The sequence below is a fragment of the Schistocerca nitens genome, chromosome 11 (genome assembly GCF_023898315.1).
Source record: "Schistocerca nitens isolate TAMUIC-IGC-003100 chromosome 11, iqSchNite1.1, whole genome shotgun sequence".
Classification (NCBI taxonomy): domain Eukaryota; kingdom Metazoa; phylum Arthropoda; class Insecta; order Orthoptera; family Acrididae; genus Schistocerca; species Schistocerca nitens.
In genome coordinates this window covers 118,930,239-118,951,393 of record NC_064624.1, presented here as the reverse complement: position 1 = coordinate 118,951,393, position 21,155 = coordinate 118,930,239, and positions in this window count along the sequence as shown.

Below are 21,155 nucleotides of genomic sequence, written 5' to 3'. Positions count from 1 at the left end.
TGGTAAAATGGCGGAAAATCGTGGAACTTAAAACATAAAACAAAGGGTTGATGATGCTAATAAACTACATAAGAAGCAGACAGGTAAAAGAATAGACATACAATTAAAAAAAAAAAAAAACACGGCGACAGTCTGGTTTCTGTTCGCAAGAGACATAAAATTTACACCCAACGACAGCATGGTTTCTGTTCGCAACACTTTGGAAAGACGAACAACACTGAACATTCACTTGAACACTGCACTAAAAAGTTGGCAAATATACCACAGACGAGGGCAGGTGGGTGGAACCTGGACAGATGATGGGAAAATAAAGAAAGGGGGAAGGAGAGGAAAAACGAAGGGGGGGGGGGGGTTAAACATTTCACATAGCGATCAGTGAATAAGAAAAAAAAAAACAAATACACCTGAGTATAAACCAACAGTGGTAAGAACATACCTTTAGCGTACAAATTACAGCTCGTAGGCACTGGTGTCTAGTTTCATTGCTTCTGTTACTGCTAAGTAACAGAAGCTATGAAACAATCACAATAATAGACGCCGTTGTTTACATTCACCTATACAGCAGACCTCGGTGTTGGGTTGTTCGGGGAAGGAGACCAGACAGCGAGGTCATCGGTCTCATCGGATTAGGGAAGGACGGGGAAGGAAGTCGGCCGTGCCCTTTGAAAGGAACCATCCCGGCATTTGCTTGGAGCGATTTAGGGAAATCACGGAAAACACAAATCAGGATGGCCGGACGCGGGATTGAACCGTAGACCTCGGTGTGACAGGGACTTGGAACGCCCTCTATGTGACACGTGTCACGTGAAGACTTAACATTACTTTAATTGGCAATAGATTACCACAAAATACCAATGTGCACTCGCAACTCATTAATTGAATATTTCAAATTTATAATTGTACATTAAAAACGCACAGCAAGAAGGAAGGGGGAAATGCACATCTTGCCAACATACACTGGTGTGTTATTTTCGAAACAACTTAAAAAAGAAACATGCAAGAATAGATATTTACTATCAAAAACAGTCTTGATCACAATTTATTTATTACGGTATGCATAAATTGTGATCAAGACTGTTTTTGACAGTAAATATTTGTAACACATTGATCACTGTCACACCTATATTGTATTCAAAAATAATGCAAGAATCAACAGGTAAATTATAAGATGTCAGATTAGAGGACTAGTAGAAAAGAAAAATATGAAAATAGCATGACATCAAATATAACAGAATTTGTTATAACACAGTAACCGCCATCTGGCGTGAGAAGGCAGAGGTGCAAAATTCATGATTTAATTAAAATATTACGTTGAAACCAAGAAGTGGTGATTGTACAATATATGCCACGATTTAACATGTCAAAATGTCATGAAACACAATATTCTTTATAAAAAAAAATTTTATAAAAATTTTTTAGGATGCAGTCTAACAATTTTGTATCGTATTTAACGACATGATGATACACACATTTCATTCGTCCCGTTCGGACATGTTAACACATTATAACTGTTTCTGAGGCTTAATTCCAAAAATCATCGTAATTATGAAAAGCAGAATGATATAAAAGCACATTGCGGATGCCGAGTTCGTTTAGCGCACATATGCATTCGCATATGAATGCTTGCATCATGAACAGTTTCCTTGTGGGTGTCTTTCATACGTTCTATGTATGTGGATCCTAAATTCGGGCTATACCACGTCTCGGACGTTCATTTTATAGATATTGCATAGTGTATGCCCCTCATTTGTGTACACATAAGCATTTGATACTTTGACACGACACATGTCATGTTCCTTCTTTTTACTTTCTTGTGAGGTATTGTTTCCTTCCATTCATCATTTTTATACAGTTATTTTGTCTTACAGTAAGTTATTTCAAGGTTGTGCAGATAATGCATGACCGACTGTCAAATAAAAATCGTGAATAGTATTCAAAGAAGTTTTAATAGATAGCATAATTGTACAATGTACTGAGTGAGAATTCATGATGGTACATCTTAGATATGTGACAATGGATGTATCTGTTCTTTCTGTCAAAATGTTCGGTGTAAATTCATTTGTAGAGTCTTGTCTTTGTTCTCATTCTATTTTAATTAGTTTCTATGTAACTTGACCGATAAGTTGATAATGCCATCTTTAATGTTTTATGCATACAGGCCTGAAGACGACGCAATGAAGCGTCGAAACTGGTAGCGACAAAATACAATAAAACCATAAGGACGGCTGTAGGTGTTCTTATTTTTTGTCACGATAGAAAAAGGCCGTCGTCCCAGAGGCATCCTGCTAAAAGGATGGACATACAAAACCTTTAGTTGAAACTTCCTGGCAGATTAAAACTGTGTGCCCGACCGAGACTCGAACTCGGGACCTTTGCCTTTCGCGGGCAAGTGCTCTACCATCTGAGCTACCGAAGCACGACTCGGCCGTGAGTAGGAAGGTAGGAGACGAGATACTGGCAGAAGTAAAGCTGTGAGGACGGGGCGTGAGTCGTGCTTCGGTAGCTCAGTTGGTAGAGCATTTGCCCGCGAAAGGCAAAGGTCCCGAGTTCGAGTCTCAGTCGGGCACACAGTTTTAATCTGCCAGGAAGTTTCATATCAGCGCACACTCCGCTGCAGAGTGAAAATCTCATTCTCAAAACCTTTAGTTGTTATCAGCAGCACCCATACACAACAGCGGTACGTCGGGCCGTTACGTTGCCCTTCATGACAAGTCATCCCGGTGTTACGTTTCAGCAAGATAATGCCCGCCCACAGGCGGCCAGATATTCTACTGCTCGTCCTCGTACTTGCCAAACCTTGCCTTGGCCAGCATGGCCGATGGGTCTCTCCCCAACTGAGAAATTTTGGCGCATTCAGGGCTCTCCAGCGAGCTCGGCATTTTGACGATCTAACGAACCAATTGGACAGAATTTGACACGGTATCCCCCTGGAGGAGACGCAGCAACTCTACGAATAAATGCCAAGCCGACTAACTACTTGTATAAGGGCCGGAATGGGACCAATACGTCATTGGCTAGCTCAACTTGTGAATCTCTTTGTCTTGAACAGAACATCCAATTTTTCTTGTGCAACTGTAATCATTTGTTTGTGTGTACATTTAGACCACATCTACCGATTTCTTTCGCACTGGAATTATTCGTTCGCAGTGCATCTTGTTAGAGTTTATACAGGGTGGTCCATGGATCGTGACCGGGCCAAATATCTCACGAAATAAGCGTGAAACGAAAAGACCTACAGAGAAAGAAACCTGTCCACCGTCAAGGCGGAAACCAGATGGTATGGTTGGCCAGCTAGATGGTGCTGCCATAGGTCAAACGGGTATCAACTCCGTTTTTTTAAATAGGAACCCCATTTTTATTACATTCGCTTAGTACCTAAAGAAATATGAATGTGTTAGTTGGACCACTTCTTTCGCTTTGTGACAGATGGCGCCGTAATAGTCACAAACATATGGCTCACAATTCTAGAGGAACAGTTGGTAACAGATAGGTTTTCTAAATTAAAATACAGAACGTAGGTACGTTTGAACATTTTATTTCGGTTGTTCCAATGTGAAACATGTACCTCCGTGAACTTATCATTTCTTAGAACACATGCTGTTACAGCGTGATTACCTATAAATACCACATTAATGCAATAAATGCTCAAAATGATGTCCGTCAACCTCAATGCATTTGAAGATACGTGTAACGACATTCCTCTCAACAGCGAGTAGTTCGCCTTCCGTAATATTCGCACATGCATTCACAATGCGCTAACTAACGCATGTTGTCTGGCGTTGTCTCTGGATCACGATAGCACATACCCTTCAACTTTGCCCACAGAAAGAAATCCGGGGACGTCATATCCGGTGAACGTGCGGGCCACGGTATGGTGCTTCGACGACCAATCCACCTCTCATGAAATATGCTATTCAATACCGCTTCAACCGCACGCGAGCTATGTGCCGGACACCCTCATTTTGGAAGTACGTCGCCATTCTGTCATCTTGTAGTAACATCGGTAGAACAGGTAGGAAATCAGCATACATTGCACCATTTAGATTGACATCGATAATGGGGGCCAATTATCCTTCCTCCCATAATGCCGCACCATACATTAACCCGCCAAGGTCGCAGCCATCGTGGATTCTCCGTTGCCCAATAGTGCATATTATGCCGGTTTACGTTACCGCTGTTGGTGAATGACGCTTCGTTCCTAAATAGAACGCGTGCAAAAAATCTGTCATCGTTCCGTAATATCTCTTGTGCCCAGTGGCAGAACTGTACACGACGTTCAAAGTCGTCGCCATGCAATTCCTGGAGCATAGAAATATGGTACGGGTGCAATCGATGTTAATGCGACATTCTGAACACCGAAGTTTTTGAGATTCCCGATTCTCGCGCAATTTGTCTGCTACTGATTTGTGGATATGCCGCGACAGCAGCTAAAACACCTACTCGGGCATCATCATTTGTTGCAGGTCGTGGTTGACGTTTCACATGTGGCTCAGCACTTCCTGCTTCCTTAAATAACGTAACTACCCGGCGAACGGTCCGGACATTTGGATCATGTCGTCCAGGATACCGAGCAGCATACATAGCACACGCCCGTTGGGCATTTTGATTACAATAGCCATACATCAACACGATATAGACCTTTTCCGCAGTTGGTAAACGGACCATTTTAACACGAGTAATGTATCACGAAGCAAATACGGTCCGCAATGGTGGAATGTTACGTGATACCAAGTACTTATACGTTTGTGACTATTACAGCGCCATCTATCACAAAGCGAAAAAAGTGGTCGAACTAAAACATTCATCTTTCTTTGCATACTACACGAATATGTAATAAAAATGGGGGTTCCTATTTTAAAAAAACGCAATTGATATCCGTTTGACCTATGGCAGTGCCATCTAGCGGGCCAACCATAGCGCCTTCTGGTTTCCCCCTTCAAGCTAGACGAGTTTCGTTCTTTGTAGGAAGGCGAACTACTCGCTGTTGAGAGGAAAGTCGTTACACGTATTGCCAAATGCATTGAGCATTTATTGCATTAATGTGGTATCTACAGGTAATCACGCTGTAACAGCATGCGTTCTCAGAAATGATAAGTTCACAAAGGCACATGTATTACATTGGAACAACCGAAATAAAATGTTCAAACGTAGCTACGTTCTGTATTTTAATTTAAAAAACCTACCCCCCATGAACACATGAACCCGTTGGTGGGGAGGCTTGCGTGCCTCAGCGATACAGATGGCCGAACCACAACGGAGGGGTATCTGTTGAGAGGCCAGACAAACATGTGGTTCCTGAAGAGGGGCAGCAGCCTTTTCAGTAGTTGCAGGGGCAACAGTCTGGATGATTGACTGATCTGACCTTGTTACACTAACCAAAACGGCCTTGCTGTGCTGGTACTGCGAACGGCTGAAAGCAAGGGGAAACTACAGCCGTAATTTTTCCCGAGGACATGCAGCTTTACTGTATGTTTAAATGGTGATGGCGTTCTCTTGGGTAAAATATTCCGGAGGTAAAATAGCCCCGCATTCGGATCTCCGGTCGGGAACTACTCAAGTGGACGTCGTTATCAGGAGAAAGAAAACTGGCGTTCTACGGATCGGAGCGTGGAATGTCAGATCCCTTAATCGGGCAGGTAGGTTAGAAAATTTAAAAAGGGAAATGGATAGGTTAAAGTTAGATATAGTGGGAATTAGTTAAGTTCGGTGGCAGGAGGAACAAGACTTTTGGTCAGATGAATACAGGGTTGTAAATACAAAATCAAATAGGGGTAATGCAGGAGTAGGTTTAATAATGAATCAAAAAAATAGTAGTACGGGTTAGCTACTACAAACAGCATAGTGAACGCATTATTGTGGCCAAGATAGACACAAAGCCCATGCCTACTACAGTAGTACAAGTTTATATGCCAACTAGCTGTGCACATGATGAAGACATTAATAAAATGTATGATGAGATAAAAGAAATTATTCAGGTAGTGAAGGGAGACGAAAATTTAATAGCCATGGGTGACTGGAATTCGAGAGTAGGAAAAGGATGAGAAGGAAACATAGCTGGTGAATGTGAATTGGGGATAAGAAATGAAAGAGGAAGCCGTCTGGTAGAATTTTGCATGAAGTAGTGAATTAATCATAGCTAACACTTGGTTCAAGAATCATAAAAGAAGGTTGTATACATGGAAGAATCCTGGAGATACTAGAAGGTATCAGATAGATTGCATAATGCTAAGATAGAGATATAGGAACCAGGTTTTAAATTGTAAGACATTTCCAGGGGCAGATATGTACTCTGACCACAATATACTGGTTATGAACTGTAGATTAAAACTGAAGAAACTGCAAAAAGGTGGGAATTTAAGGAGATGGGACCTGGATAAACTGACTAAACCAGAGGTTGTACAGAGTTTCAGGGAGAGCATAAGGGAACAATTGACAAGAATGGGGGAAAGAAATACAGTAGAAGAAGAATGGGTAGCTTTGAGGGATGAAGTAGTGAAGGCAGCAGAGGATCAAGTAGGTAAAAAGACGAGGGCTTGTAGAAATCGTTGGGTAACAGAAGAAATATTGAATTTAATTGATGAAAGGAGAAAATATAAAAATGCAGTAAATGAAGCGGGCAAAAATGAATACAAACGTCTCAAACATGAGATCGACAGGAAGTCCAAAATGGCTAAGCAGGGATGGCTACAGGACAAATTTAGAGATGTAGAGGCTTATCTCACTAGGGACAAGATAGATACTGGCTACAGGAAAATCAAACAGACCTTTGGAGAAAAGAGAACCACTTGCATGAATATCAAGAGCTCAGATGGAAACCCAGTTCTAAGCAAAGAAGGGAAAGCAGAAAGGTGGAAGGAGTATATAGAGGGTCTATACAAGGGCGATGTACTTGATGAACAATATTATGGAAATGGAAGAGGATGTAGATGAAGATGAAATGGGAGATACGATACTGCGTGAAGAGTTTGACAGAGCACTGAAAGACCTGAGTCCAAACAAGGCCCCGGGAGTAGACAACATCCCATTACAACTACTGACGGCCTTGGGGGAGCCAGTCATGACAAAACTCTACCATCTGGTGATCAAGATGTATGAGACAGGCGAAATACCCTCAGACTTCAAGCAGAATATAGTAATTCCAATACCAAAGAAAGCAGGTGTTGACAGATGTGAAAATTATCGAACTATCAGTTTAATAAGCCACGGCTACAAAATACTAACACGAATTCCTTACAGATGAATGGAAAAACTGGTAGAAGCCGACCTCGGGGAAGGTCAGTTTGGATTTCGTCGAATTGTGGAACACGTAAGGCAATACTGACCTTACGACTTATCTTAGAAGTAAGACTACGGAAACGCAAACCTACGTTTCTAGCATTTGTAGACTTAGAGAAAGATTTGACATTGTTGACTGCAATACTCTCTTTCAAATTCTAAAGGTGGCAGGGGTCAAATACAGGGAGCGAATGGCTATTTACAAATTGTACAGAAACCAGATGGCAATTATAATAGTCGAGGTGCATGTAAGGGAAGCAGCGGTTGGGAAGGGAGTGAGACAAGGTTGTAGCCTCTCCCCGATGTTATTCAATCCGTATATTGAGCAAGCAGTAAAGGAAACAAAAGAAGAATTCGGAGTAGGTATTAAAATCCATGGTGAAGAAATAAAAACGTTGAGGTTCACCGATGACATTGTAACTCTGTCAGAGACAGCAAAGGACTCGGAAGAGCAGTTGAACGGAATGGATGGTGTCTTGAAGGGAGGATATAAGATGAACATCAACAAAACTAAAGCGAGGATAATGGAATGTAGTCGAATTAAGTCGAGTGATGCTGAGGGAATTAGATTAGGAAATGAAACACTTAAAGTAATAAAAGAGTTTTGCTGCTTGGGGAGAAAAATAACTGATGATGGTCGAAGTAGAGAGGATATAAAATGTAGACTGGTAATGGCAAGGAAAGCGTTTCTGAAGAAGAGAAATTTGTTAACATCGAGTATAGATTTAAGTGTAAGGAAGTCGTTTCTGAAAGTTTTTGTATAGAGTGTAGCCATGTATGGAAGTGAAATGTGGACGATAAATAGTATAGGCAAAAAGAGAATAGAAGCTTTCGAAATGTGGTGCTACAGAAGAATGCTGAAGATTAGATGGATAGATCACATAACTAATGAGGAGGTATTGAAGAGAATTGGGGAGGAGTTTGTGGCACAACTCAACTAGAAGAAGAGATCGGTTGGTAGGACATTTTCTGAGGCATCAAGGGATCACAAATTTAGTACTGGAGGGCAGCGCGGAGGGTAAAAATCGTAGAGGGAGACCAAGAGATGAATACAGTAAACAGATTCAGAAGGATGTAGGTTGCAGTAGGTGCTGGGAGATGAAGAAGCTTGCACAGGATAGAGTAGCACGGAGAGCTGCACCAAACCAGTCTCTGGACTGAAGACCACAACAACAACTTTTTGATACACACTGTATTTTGGGGAATAATTGTTCAATGTATATACATTCGAATTTGGTAATAAAGAAAATTTCGAGTTTTTTTCTACTATCGGCCTGTCATTCCCCTTAATACACTCCTGGAAATGGAAAAAAGAACACATTGACACCGGTGTGTCAGACCCACCATACTTGCTCCGGACACTGCGAGAGGGCTGTACAAGCAATGATCACACGCACGGCACAGCGGACACACCAGGAACCGCGGTGTTGGCCGTCGAATGGCGCTAGCTGCGCAGCATTTGTGCACCGCCGCCGTCAGTGTCAGCCAGTTTGCCGTGGCATACGGAGCTCCATCGCAGTCTTTAACACTGGTAGCATGCCGCGACAGCGTGGACGTGAACCGTATGTGCAGTTGACGGACTTTGAGCGAGGGCGTATAGTGGGCATGCGGGAGGCCGGGTGGACGTACCGCCGAATTGCTCAACACGTGGGGGGCGTGAGGTCTCCACAGTACATCGATCTTGTCGCCAGTGGTCGGCGGAAGGTGCACGTGCCCGTCGACCTGGGACCGGACCGCAGCGACGCACGGATGTACGCCAAGACCGTCGGATCCTACGCAGTGCCGTAGGGGACCGCACTGCCACTTCCCAGCAAATTAGGGACACTGTTGCTCCTGGGGTATCGGCGAGGACCATTCGCAACCGTCTCCATGCAGCTGGGCTACGGTCCCGCACACCGTTAGGCCGTCTTCCGCTCACGCCCCAACATCGTGCAGCCCGCCTCCAGTGGTGTCGCGACAGGCGCGAATGGAGGGACGAATGGAGACGTGTCGTCTTCAGCGATGAGAGTCGCTTCTGCCTCGGTGCCAATGATGGTCGTATGCGTGTTTGGCGCCGTGCAGGTGAGCGCCACAATCAGGACTGCATACGACCGAGGCACACAGGGCCAACACCCGGCATCACGGTGTGGGGAGCGATCTCCTACACTGGCCGTACACCACTGGTGATCGTCGAGGGGACACTGAATAGTGCACGGTACATCCAAACCGTCATCGAACCCATCGTTCTACCATTCCTAGACCGGCAAGGGAACTTGCTGTTCCAACAGGACAATGCACGTCCGCATGTATCCCGTGCCACCCAACGTGCTCTAGAAGGTGTAAGTCTACTACCCTGGCCAGCAAGATCTCCGGATCTGTCCCCCATTGAGCATGTTTGGGACTGGATGAAGCGTCGTCTCACGCGGTCTGCACGTCCAGCACGAACGCTGGTCCAACTGAGGCGCCAGGTGGAAATGGCATGGCAAGCCGTTCCACAGGACTACATCCAGCATCTCTACGATCGTCTCCATGGGAGAATAGCAGCCTGCATTGCTGCAAAAGGTGGATATACACTGTACTAGTGCCGACATTGTGCATGCTCTGTTGCCTGTGTCTATGTGCCTGTGGTTCTGTCAGTGTGATCATGTGATGTATCTGACCCCAGGAATGTGTCAATAAAGTTTCCCCTTCCTGATACAATGAATTCACGGTGTTCTTATTTCAATGTCCAGGAGTGTATGTCTGCTCTGTAGGAATTTTTGAATCAGACGATACAGTGTAAAGGGCGGGCCCAAACGAGGAGGGAACACGCAGCAGGGACAGCAGCTGCAGCGCTGGGAGATACCGGCTGGGGCGACCCATTCATGCCGTCTGGTCGCACTCACACACAGGCGCGCGGAGATAGCGCGGCCGTGACGTAGGCAGCGCTATTCAGGCCTGGCGGCACAATGAGCGGGCAGCCACAAAGCCGGGCCTCTGCAATGGTTGGTAGCCACGGCGCGCAGCAGCTCAATAAAAAGTGGGAAAAAAAGGCAGAGGGAGAGAGAACTGCAACGGGAGGCGCCACCAGGGGTGCAGCCTGGCTGCCAGCCGGGAACTGCGGGGGCTCCGTGCGCTGTACACCCACACACTGCTTTTGTTGATGTTCATCTTATATCCTCCTTTCAAGACACTGTCCATTCCATTCAACTGCTCTACCAGGTCCTTTGCTGTCTCTGACAGAATTACAATGTCATCGGCGAACCTCAAAGTACTTACTTCTTCTCCGTGGATTTTAATACCTACTCCGAATTTTTCTTTTGATTCCTTCACTGCTTGCTCAATATACAGATTGAATAACATCGGAGAGAGGCTACAACCCTGTCTTACTCCCTTCCCAACCACTGCTTCCCTTTCATGTCCCTCGACTCATAACTGCCATCTGGTTTCTGTACAAATTGTAAATAGCCTTTCGCTCCCTGTATTTTACCCCTGCCACCTTCAGAATATGAAAGAGAGTATTCCAATCAACATTGTCAAAAGCTTTCTGTAAGTCTACAAATGCCAGAAACGTAGGTTTGCCTTTCATTAATCTTTCTTCTAAGATAAGTCGTAAGGTCAGTATTGCCTCACGTGTTCCAAGATTTCTACGGAATCCAAACTGATCTTCTCCAAGGTTGGCTTCTACTACTTTTTCCATTCGTCTGTAAAGAATTCGAGTTAGTATATTGCAGCTGTGGCTTATTAAACTGTTAGGTCGATAATTTCCACATCTGTCGACACCTTCCTTTGGAATTGGAATTATAATATTCTTCTTGAAGCCTGAGGGTATTTCGCCGGTCTCATACATCTTGTTCACCAGATGGTAGAGTTTTCTCAGGACTGGCTCTCTCGCAAGGCTGTCAGTAGTTCTAATGGAATGTTGTCTACTCCCGGGGCCTTGTTTCGACTCAGGTCTTTCAGTGCTCTGTCAAACTCTTCACGCAGTAGCGTATCTCCCATTTCATCTTCATCTACATCCTCTTCCATTTCCATAATATTGTCCTCAAGTACATCGCCTTTGTATAGACCCTCTATATACTCCTTCCACCTTTCTGCTTTCCCTTCTTTGCTTAGATCTGGGTGTCCATCTGAGCTCTTGATGTTCATACAAGTGGTTCTCTTATCTCCAAAGGTCTCTTTAATTTTCCTGTACGCAGTATCTATCTTATCCCTAGTGCGACAAGCCTCTACATCCTTACATTTGTCCTTTAGCCATCCCTGCTTAGCCATTTTGGACTTCCTGTCGATCTCATTTTTGAGACGTTTGTATTCCTTTTTGCCTGCTTCATTTACTGCATTTTTATATTTTCTCCTTTCATCAATTAAATTCGATATCCCTTCTGTTCCTCAAGGATTTCTATTAGCCCTCGTCTTTTTACCTGCTTGATCCTCTGCTGCCTGCACTATTTCATCCCTGAAAGCTACCCATTCTTCTTCCATTGTATTTCTTTCCCCCATTCTCGTCAATTGTTGCCTAATGCTCTCCCTGAAGCTCTCTACAACCTCTGGTTCTTTCAGTTTTCCAGGTGCCATCTTCTCAGATTCCTACCTTTTTGAAGTTTCTTCGGTTTTAATCTACAGTTCATAACCAGTATATTGTGGTCAGCTTCCATATCTGCCCCTGGAAATGTCTTACAATTTAAAACCTGGTTCCTGAATCTCTGTCTTACCATTATATAATCTATCTGAGACTTTCCAGGTTTCTTTCATGTATACAGCCATGATTCTTGACCCAAGTGTTAGCTATGATTAAATTACGCTCTGTGCAAAATTCTACAAGGCGGCTCCCCCTTTCATTTCTTACCCCCAATCCACATTCACCTACTATGTTTTCCTCTCACCCTTTTCCTACTCTCCTTACTACCATTCCATATTCACCTACTACGTTTCCTTCATGTGCTTTTCCTACTACTGAGTTCCAGTCACTATTACATTTTCGTCTCGCTTCTCTATCTGAATAATTTCTTTCATCTCATCATACATTTCAGCAATCTGTTCGTCTTCTGAGGAGCAAGTTGGCATATAGACTTATACTACTGTGGTAGCCGTGGGCTTCGTATCTATCATGGCCACAATAATGTGTTCCCTATGCTGTTTGTAGTAGCTTACCCGCATTCCTATTTTCCTATTCATTATTAAACCTACTCCTGCACAACCACTATTTCATTTTGCATTTACGAGGTGCATTCAAGTTCTAAGGCCTCCCATTTTTTTTTCTCCGGACTCGCAAGAGATAGAAACGTGCGCATTGTTTTAAAATGAGGCCGCGTTCGTTGTCAATACATCCCAGAGATGGCAGCACCATACGGCAGATGGAATTTTACCGCCAGCGGCGAGAATGAGAACTGTTTTAAATACTTAAAATGGCGACGTTTTCCTTACTTCAACAGCATGCAATCATTCGTTTTCTGAATTTGCGTGGTGTGAAACCAATTGAAATTCACCGACAGTTGAAGGAGACGTGTGGTGACGGAGTTACGGATGTGTCGAAAGTGCGTTCGTGGGTGCGACAGTTTAATGAAGGCAGAACATCGTGTGACAACAAACCGAAACGACCTCGGGCTCGCACGAGCCGGTTTGACGACACGATCGAGAAAGTGGAGAGAATCGTTTTGGGGGATCGCCGAATGACTGTCGAACACATCGCCTCCAGAGTTGGCATTTCTGTGGGTTCTGTGCACACAATCCTGCACGACGACCTGAAAATGCGAAAAGTGTCATCCAGGTGGGTGCCACGAATGCTGACGGACGACCACACGGCTGCCCATGTGGCATGTTGCCGAGCAATGTTGACGCGCAAAGACAGCACGAATGGGACTTTCTTTTCGTCGGTTGTGACAATGGATGAGACGTGGATGCCATTTTTCAATACAGAAACAAAGCGCCAGTCAGCTCAATGGAAGCACACAGATTCACTGCCACCAAAAAAATTTCGGGTAACCGCCAGCGCTGAAAAAATGACGGTGTCCGTGTTCTGGGACAGCGAGGGCGTAATCCTTACCCATTGCGTTGCAAAGGGCACTACGGTAACAGGTGCATCCTACGAAAATGTTTTGAAGAACAAATTCCTTCCTGCACTGCAACAAAAACGTCCGGGAAGGGCTGCGCGTGTGCTGTTTCACCGAGACAACGCACTCGCACATCGAGCTAACATTACGCAACAGTTTCTTCGTGATAACAACTTTGAAGTGATTCCTCGTGCTCCCTACTCACCTGACCTGGCTCCTAGTGACTTTTGGCTTTTTCCAACAACGAAAGACAGTCTCCGTGGCCGCACATTCACCAGACGTGCTGCTATTGCCTCAGCGATTTTCCAGTGGTCAAAACAGACTCCTAAATAAGCCTTCGCCGCTGCCACGGAATCGTGGCGTCAGCGTTGTGAAAAATGTGTACGTCTGCAGGGCGATTACGTCGAGAAGTAACGCCAGTTTCATCGTTTTCGGGTGAGTAGTTAATTAGAAAAAAAAAAATCGGAAGCCTTAGAACTTGAATGCACCTCGTATAACCCTGTATTCACCTGACCAGAGGTCTTGTTCCTCCTGCCACCGAACTAATTCCCACTATATCTACGTTTAACTTATCCATTTCCCTTTTCAAATTTTCTAACCTACCTGCCCCATTAAGGGATCTGACATTCCATGCTCCGACCCGCAGAACGCCAGTTTTCTTTCTCCTGATAACGACGTCCTCCTGAGTAGTCCCCGCCCGGAGATCCGAATGGGGGACTATTTTACTTCCGGAATATTTTACCCGAGAGGATGGCACCGTCATTTAACCATACAGTAAAGCTGCATGCCCTCGTGAAAAATTACGGCTGTAGTTTCCCGTTGCTTTCAGCCGTTTGCAGTACCAGCACAGCAAGGTCATTTTGGGCAGTGTTACAAGGCCAGACCAGTCAATCATCCAGACTGTTGAAGGCTGCTGCCCCTCTGGCCTCTCAACAGATACCCCTCCGTCGTGGTTGCACCTACGGTACGGCTATCTGTATCGCTGAGGCACACAATCCTCCCCAACAACGGCATGGTTCATGGAGGAGGCAATGTACCCTATGTGATCAAAATTATCCGGACACCTGCCTGAAAATGACTTACAAGTTCGTGGCGCCCTAAACCGGTAATGCTGGAATTCAATATGGTGTTGGCCCACCCTTAGCCTTGATGACAGTTTCCACTGTCACAGGCATACGTCCAATCAGGTGCTGGAACGTTTCTTGGGGAATGGCAGCCCATTCTTCACGGAGTGCTGCAAAGAGGAAAGGTATCGATATCGGTCGGTGAAGCCTGGCACGACGTCGACGTGCCGAAACATCAGAAAGGAGTTCAGGTCAGGACTCTGTGCAGGCCAGTCCATTACAGTGATGTTATGTCGTGTAACCACTCCGTCACAGGCCGTCGATTATCAACAGGTGCTAGATCGTGTTGAAAGATGCAATCGCCATCCCTGAATTACTCTTCAACAGTGGGAAGCAAGAAGGTGCTTAAAACATCAATGTAGGCCTGTGCTGTGATAAGGCCACGCAAAACAACAATGGGTGCAAGCCCTCTCCATGAAAAACACGACCACACCATAACACCACCGACTTGGAGATTTAGTGTTGGCACTACACACGATGACAGATGACGTTCACCGGGCATTCGAAATACGCACACGCTGCCATAGGATCGCCACATTGTGTACCGTGATTCGGCACTCTACAGAATGTTTTTCCACTGTTTAGTCGTCCAATGTTTACGCTCCTTAGACCGAGCGAGGCGTCGTTTGGCATTTACCGGCGTGATGTGTGGCTTATGAGCAGCCGCTCGGCCATGAAATCCAAGCTTTCTCCCCTCCCGCCTAACTGTCGTAGTGCTTGCAGTGGATCCTGATGCAGTTTGGAATTCCTGTGTGATGGTCTGGATAGATGTCTGCCTATTACACATTACGACCCTCTTCAACTGTCGGCGGTCTCTGTCAGTCAACAGACGAGGTCGGCCTGTACGCTTTTGTGCTGTACGTGTCCCTTCACGTTTCCACTTCACTATCACATCGGAAACAGTGGAGATAGCGATGTTTAGGAGTGTGGAAATCTCGCGTACAGACGTATGACGCAGGTGACACCCAATCACCTGACCACGTTCAAAGTCCGTGAGTCTCACGATGTTTAATGACTACTGAGGTCGTTGAGTAACGAATTTGAAAGCAATATTTTATTTGCAGATTCTAAAAATAACCCGGAAAAATTTTGGTCGTAATTAAAATCCGTGAATGCTATGAATAATTCAGTACCTTCTCTTGCTGACAGTAAGGGTAGTGTAATGGATGATGATAATCAGAAGGCCGAAATTCTAACCCTTTCAAAAACTCGTTTACGATAGGGGACTGCAGCACAATTTCCCCTTTCGACTGTCGAACAAACGCAGAGATGGCTGACATAGTGTTTAGTGTGTCTGGGATTGTGAAACAGTTAAGATCCTTAGATGCCAGGAAGGCATCTGGCCCAGACGGTGGTATTCCCGTTAGATCTGATGTTGACTATGCTACAAATATAGCACCATTCTTATCGATCATGTATTAGAGATCGTTGGAACAGCGGAAAGTTACACGTGACTGAAAGAAGGCTCGGGTCATAGCAATCTATAAAAAGGGTCGAAAATCGGATGCACATAGTTTCCGGCCAATTTCACTAACATTGATTTGTTGCAGAATCATGGAACATACACTCCTGGAAATTGAAATAACAACACCGTGAATTCATTGTCCCAGGAAGGGGAAACTTTATTGACACATTCCTGGGGTCAGATACATCACATGATCACACTGACAGAACCACAGGCACATAGACACAGGCAACAGAGCATGCACAATGTCGGCACTAGTACAGTGTATATCCACCTTTCGCAGCAATGCAGGCTGCTATTCTCCCATGGAGACGATCGTAGAGATGCTGGATGTAGTCCTGTGGAACGGCTTGCCATGCCATTTCCACCTGGCGCCTCAGTTGGACCAGCGCTCGTGCTGGACGTGCAGACCGCGTGAGACGACGCTTCATCCAGTCCCAATCATGCTCAATGGGGGACAGATCCGGACATCTTGCTGGCCAGGGTAGTTGACTTACACCTTCTAGAGCACGTTGGGTGGCACGGGATACATGCGGACGTGCATTGTCCTGTTGGAACAGCAAGTTCCCTTGCCGGTCTAGGAATGGTAGAACGATGGGTTCGATGACGGTTTGGATGTACCGTGCACTATTCAGTGTCCCCTCGACGATCACCAGTGGTGTACGGCCAGTGTAGGAGATCGCTCCCCACACCATGATGCCGGGTGTTGGCCCTGTGTGCCTCGGTCGTATGCAGTCCTGATTGTGGCGCTCACCTGCACGGCGCCAAACACGCATACGACCATCATTGGCACCAACGCAGAAGCGACTCTCATCGCTGAAGACGACACGTCTCCATTCGTCCCTCCATTCACGCCTGTCGCGACACCACTGGAGGCGGGCTGCACGATGTTGGGGCGTGAGCGGAAGACGGCCTAACGGTGTGCGGGACCGTAGCCCAGCTTCATGGAGACGGTTGCGAATGGTCCTCGCCGATACCCCAGGAGCAACAGTGTCCCTAATTTGCCGGGAAGTGGCGGTGCGGTCCCCTACGGCACTGCGTAGGATCCTACGGTCTTGGCGTGCATCCGTGCGTCGCTCCGGTCCGGTCCCAGGTCGACGGGCACGTGCACCTTCCGCCGACCACTGGCGACAACATCGATGTACTGTGGAGACCTCACGCCCCACGTGTTGAGCAATTCGGCGGTACGTCCACCCGGCCTCCCGCATGCCCACTATACGCCCTCGCTCAAAGTCCGTCAACTGCACATACGGTTCACGTCCACGCTGTCGCGGCATGCTACCAGTGTTAAAGACTGCGATGGAGCTCCGTATGCCACGGCAAACTGGCTGACACTGACGGCGGCGGTGCACAAATGCTGCGCAGCTAGCGCCATTCGACGGCCAACACCGCGGTTCCTGGTGTGTCCGCTGTGCCGTGCGTGTGATCATTGCTTGTACAGCCCTCTCGCAGTGTCCGGAGCAAGTATGGTGGGTCTGACACACCGGTGTCAATGTGTTCTTTTTTCCATTTCCAGGAGTGTATTTTGTGTTGAGACATAATGACCTTTCTAGACTCTGAGAAGCTCATCTGCAGAAACCAGCACCGTTTTAGGAGCAGCGGTCATGCGAGGGACAGCTGGCCCTTTTTGTGCATGATATACAACAGGCTCTAGATACCGGGTCCCAGGTTGATGCCACGTTTCTGGACTTTCGAAAGTCATTCGACTCAGTTCTGCACTGTCGCTTGATCAAAAAAGTGCACGGTTGCGGTTGCACAAAAAGTTTTCTATCAGACAGAGAGCAGTATGTCATCTTGAACGGGGTGACTCCAACAGAAACAAGCGTTAATTTCAGGTGTGCCCCAAGGCAGCGCAATAGGTCCGCTGCTTTTTACGATTTACATAAACGATCTGGTTGATGGTATTGACAGCGGCTTTAGACTGTTTGCCGATGATGCTGTAGTCTACAGGAAAGTAATATCACACGAAAGTTGTGAACAAATCAATGAGGATTTGCAGAAAATAAATGCGTGGTGTAATGACTGGCAGTTATCTCCCAATATTAGTAAGTGTAAGGTACCGCGTGTAACGAGGCGAAAATCCCCATTAATGTACAAGTACAAAATAAATGCCCAGTCTCTAGAAGCGGTAACATCTGTCAAGTATCTGGGTGTGACTATGCGAGATGATCGCAAATGGAACGATCAGAGCCGACCGGTGTGGCCGAGCGGTTCTAGGGGCTACCGTCTGCGAGCGCGCGACCGCTACGGTCGCAGGTTGGAATCCTGCCTCGGGCATGGATGTGTGTGATGTCCTTAGGTTAGTTAGGTTTAAGTAGTTCAAGTTCTAGGGGACTGATGACCTAAGCAGTTAAGTCCCATAGTGCTCAGAGCCATTTGAACCATTTTTTTTGGAACGATGAGATTACACAAGTAATGGGTAAGGCGAACCCTAGATTGCGGTTTATTGGTAGAATCCTGAAGCGATGCAGTCCTCCAACAAAGGAAATCGCTTACAATGCGTTAGTTCGTCCAGTCTTGGAGTATCGTTCGTCTGTATGGGACCCTTACCAGTTGTGTCTGATACAAGAGATTGGGAAGGTCGAAAGAAGAGCGGAAAGATTCGTGGCTGGTACATTTAGCTGTTGTGTACATAGTTCCGCGTAGTCAGCGCGTACACAACTTTCCCACTAGAGCGCGCCCCGCTAAGCACAACAGCGCAGGCGCAGCGCTCGTCCGTCTCCACACTACGAGATGGCGCTGCCTTAGAGACGGACCAAATTCTGCTTCCGCCGATCCACGTATTAATATGTAACGCAGCCAGTGACATCGATGCTAACGTAGAACCTTTTCTCCTCGCGAATCACACTCGCGCAGTGATACCTGAACCCTCGAGGTATTATAACAAGTGTACAGACCTCCGATTAATCGGGGGTTGCACCCCTCTACCATCCTCCACACCTACAAATCCTTAATCCGTCCCATCCTATGTTATGCCAGTCCTGCCTGGATATCTGCCCCCCCCCCAAATTCTATAAGTCCCTCCAGATCCTTGAGCGTCATGCACTCCGCCTCGCCTTCCGTATACGCCTCCCATCCCCCACGCGGATCCTCTATGATCTCATTCCTTTCCCCCATCTGCTCCTATTCCTCGAACATATCCGCATCCTCTACACCTCCCGCCGTCTTGAACCCCCCACCCCCCGGTTGCTCCTCTCCTCTCCCATCCCCGCCCCCTGCCACGTCTTCACTGTTGTGTCCCCCCTACCCTCCATCTCTACACCCTACATCTCCTTTCCCAAGGTGGCTTCCATCAACTCCCCCTCCCGGATGATGCCCTCTCTCCCTCCATTTATCCCTCATATCAACTCTGATCCTCACTCCCCCTCCTTTCCTCTGTCCTTTTCCCGGGCTCCCTCTGCCCCCCCCCTTCCATCCTCTTTCTTCCACACCTCCCCTCTCTTTGCCCCCTTCTCTCCCCCGAGTCCGTTTACATTTCCCTCCTCTGCCTCCTCTCATTCCGTCTCGCGTCTGCCTTTCTCCCCCTTTATTAGTCCTCTGCCCCCTTGGTTCCCCCCCCCCTTTTCGTTTTTTCCTCTCCCCCCTCCTTGTTTTTCCCCCTACTCCAGGTCCCCCCCCCCCATCTGCCTTGGATCGGGAGTGCCATCTTTGTGCCGCCTTTTTCGTGCAGTGTTTTACAGTGTGTTTTTCCAGTGTGTGCTCCGTGTTGTGTCTTTTGGGAAGTGTAGCGAACAGCCATCATACTGTCACTGGGTGTGCTTTTTTTTTTTATCACTTGCGAACAGAAACCAGACTGTCGCCATGTTTTTTAATTGTGTGTCTACTATGTTACTTGTCTGATTCCTGTGTATTCTATCAACATTGCCGTCCCCTTTTGCTTTCTGTTTTAACTTTCCGCATTTTTACGCCATTTTCCACTTTAAATCACCATTTTATCGCCTGTATTTCCTGTTTCTTCTTCCTTTTTTTTAAAAAAAAAGTCTGTAGGCTGTAGAGCAGCGTAGTAAGCTGCTGCCAGCCCGCCCCTTCGGGGGGAATTGAAAATCAATAAAGAAAAAAAAGAAAAAAAAACTCCGATTAATCAGTCTGCATTTGTCTGTACCAGTCTGCATTAGTCTGTACCAGTCTATAGTCAAGTTTCAGTCTGTACCTAATAAGATTACCATATTCCTGTACATAGCCACGAAGATAAATGAAAAGACACTTTGTCAAGTGTCAGAGATATGTGAGGATAAGATTAATGTACCGAGACCAAAGGAACTTCAGATTGTCAAATGTAAACAGCATCCAGAATCAAGTTACGTAATGTCTGTGCTTTTTATTATTTTAATAAATGTGTGTGAAAATTAATCAAGTTCTGTTTAAAGTTGGTCACCGTCAACCTACTACTGTAAGCGTACAAGTGGCATTTCTATCGTCTGACCTAACGGCAGAAGATAAACACGCCACGATAAGACCACGAGACATATTGCTGACACTCGCCTACTTCGTTAGAGCGACAAGTCAAATAATCTGATGGTGTGTGTACCGAAGGTCTTACAGTACGCACGCCACATTAGCCATCGTGAGAGCGCTACAAATCTGATAGAAAGTGGGACACACTTGCAAATAGATGACGCTCTAAACGGAAGGCGCTGCTCACTAAATTCCGAAATCCGATCTTCACCGAGGATGTAGACCATATATTATTACCACCAACTTTCAAATCGCGCAATGATCACCATTCAAAGATAAGGGAAATTAGAGCTCGTACTGAGGCGTTCAGACAGTCGTTTTTCCCTCGCGCGATTCGCGAGTGGAACAGGGCGGGGGGAGGGGGGGGGAAATATGACTTTGGAGCCAATAGTGCCCTCCGCCACACACCGGTTGGTGGTTAGTGGAGTATACAGGGTGTTACAAAAAGGTACGGCTAAACTTTCAGGAAACATTCCTCACACACAAAGAAGTTAGAGCTCATTTTATTACTTCTCTTCAAATCACATTAATCATGGAATGGAAACACACAGCAACAGAACGTACCAGCGTGACTTCAAACACTTTGTTACAGGAAATGTTGAAAATGTCCTCCGTTAGCGAGGATACGTGCATCCACCCTCCGTCGCACGGAATCCCTGATGCAGCCCTGGAGAATGGCGTATTGTATCACAGCCGTCCACAATACGAGCACGAAGAGTCTCTACATTTGGTACCGGGGTTGCGTACACGAGAGCTTTCAAATGCCCCCATAAATGAAAGTCAAGAGGGTTGAGGTCAGGAGAGCGTGGAGACCACGGAATTGGTCCG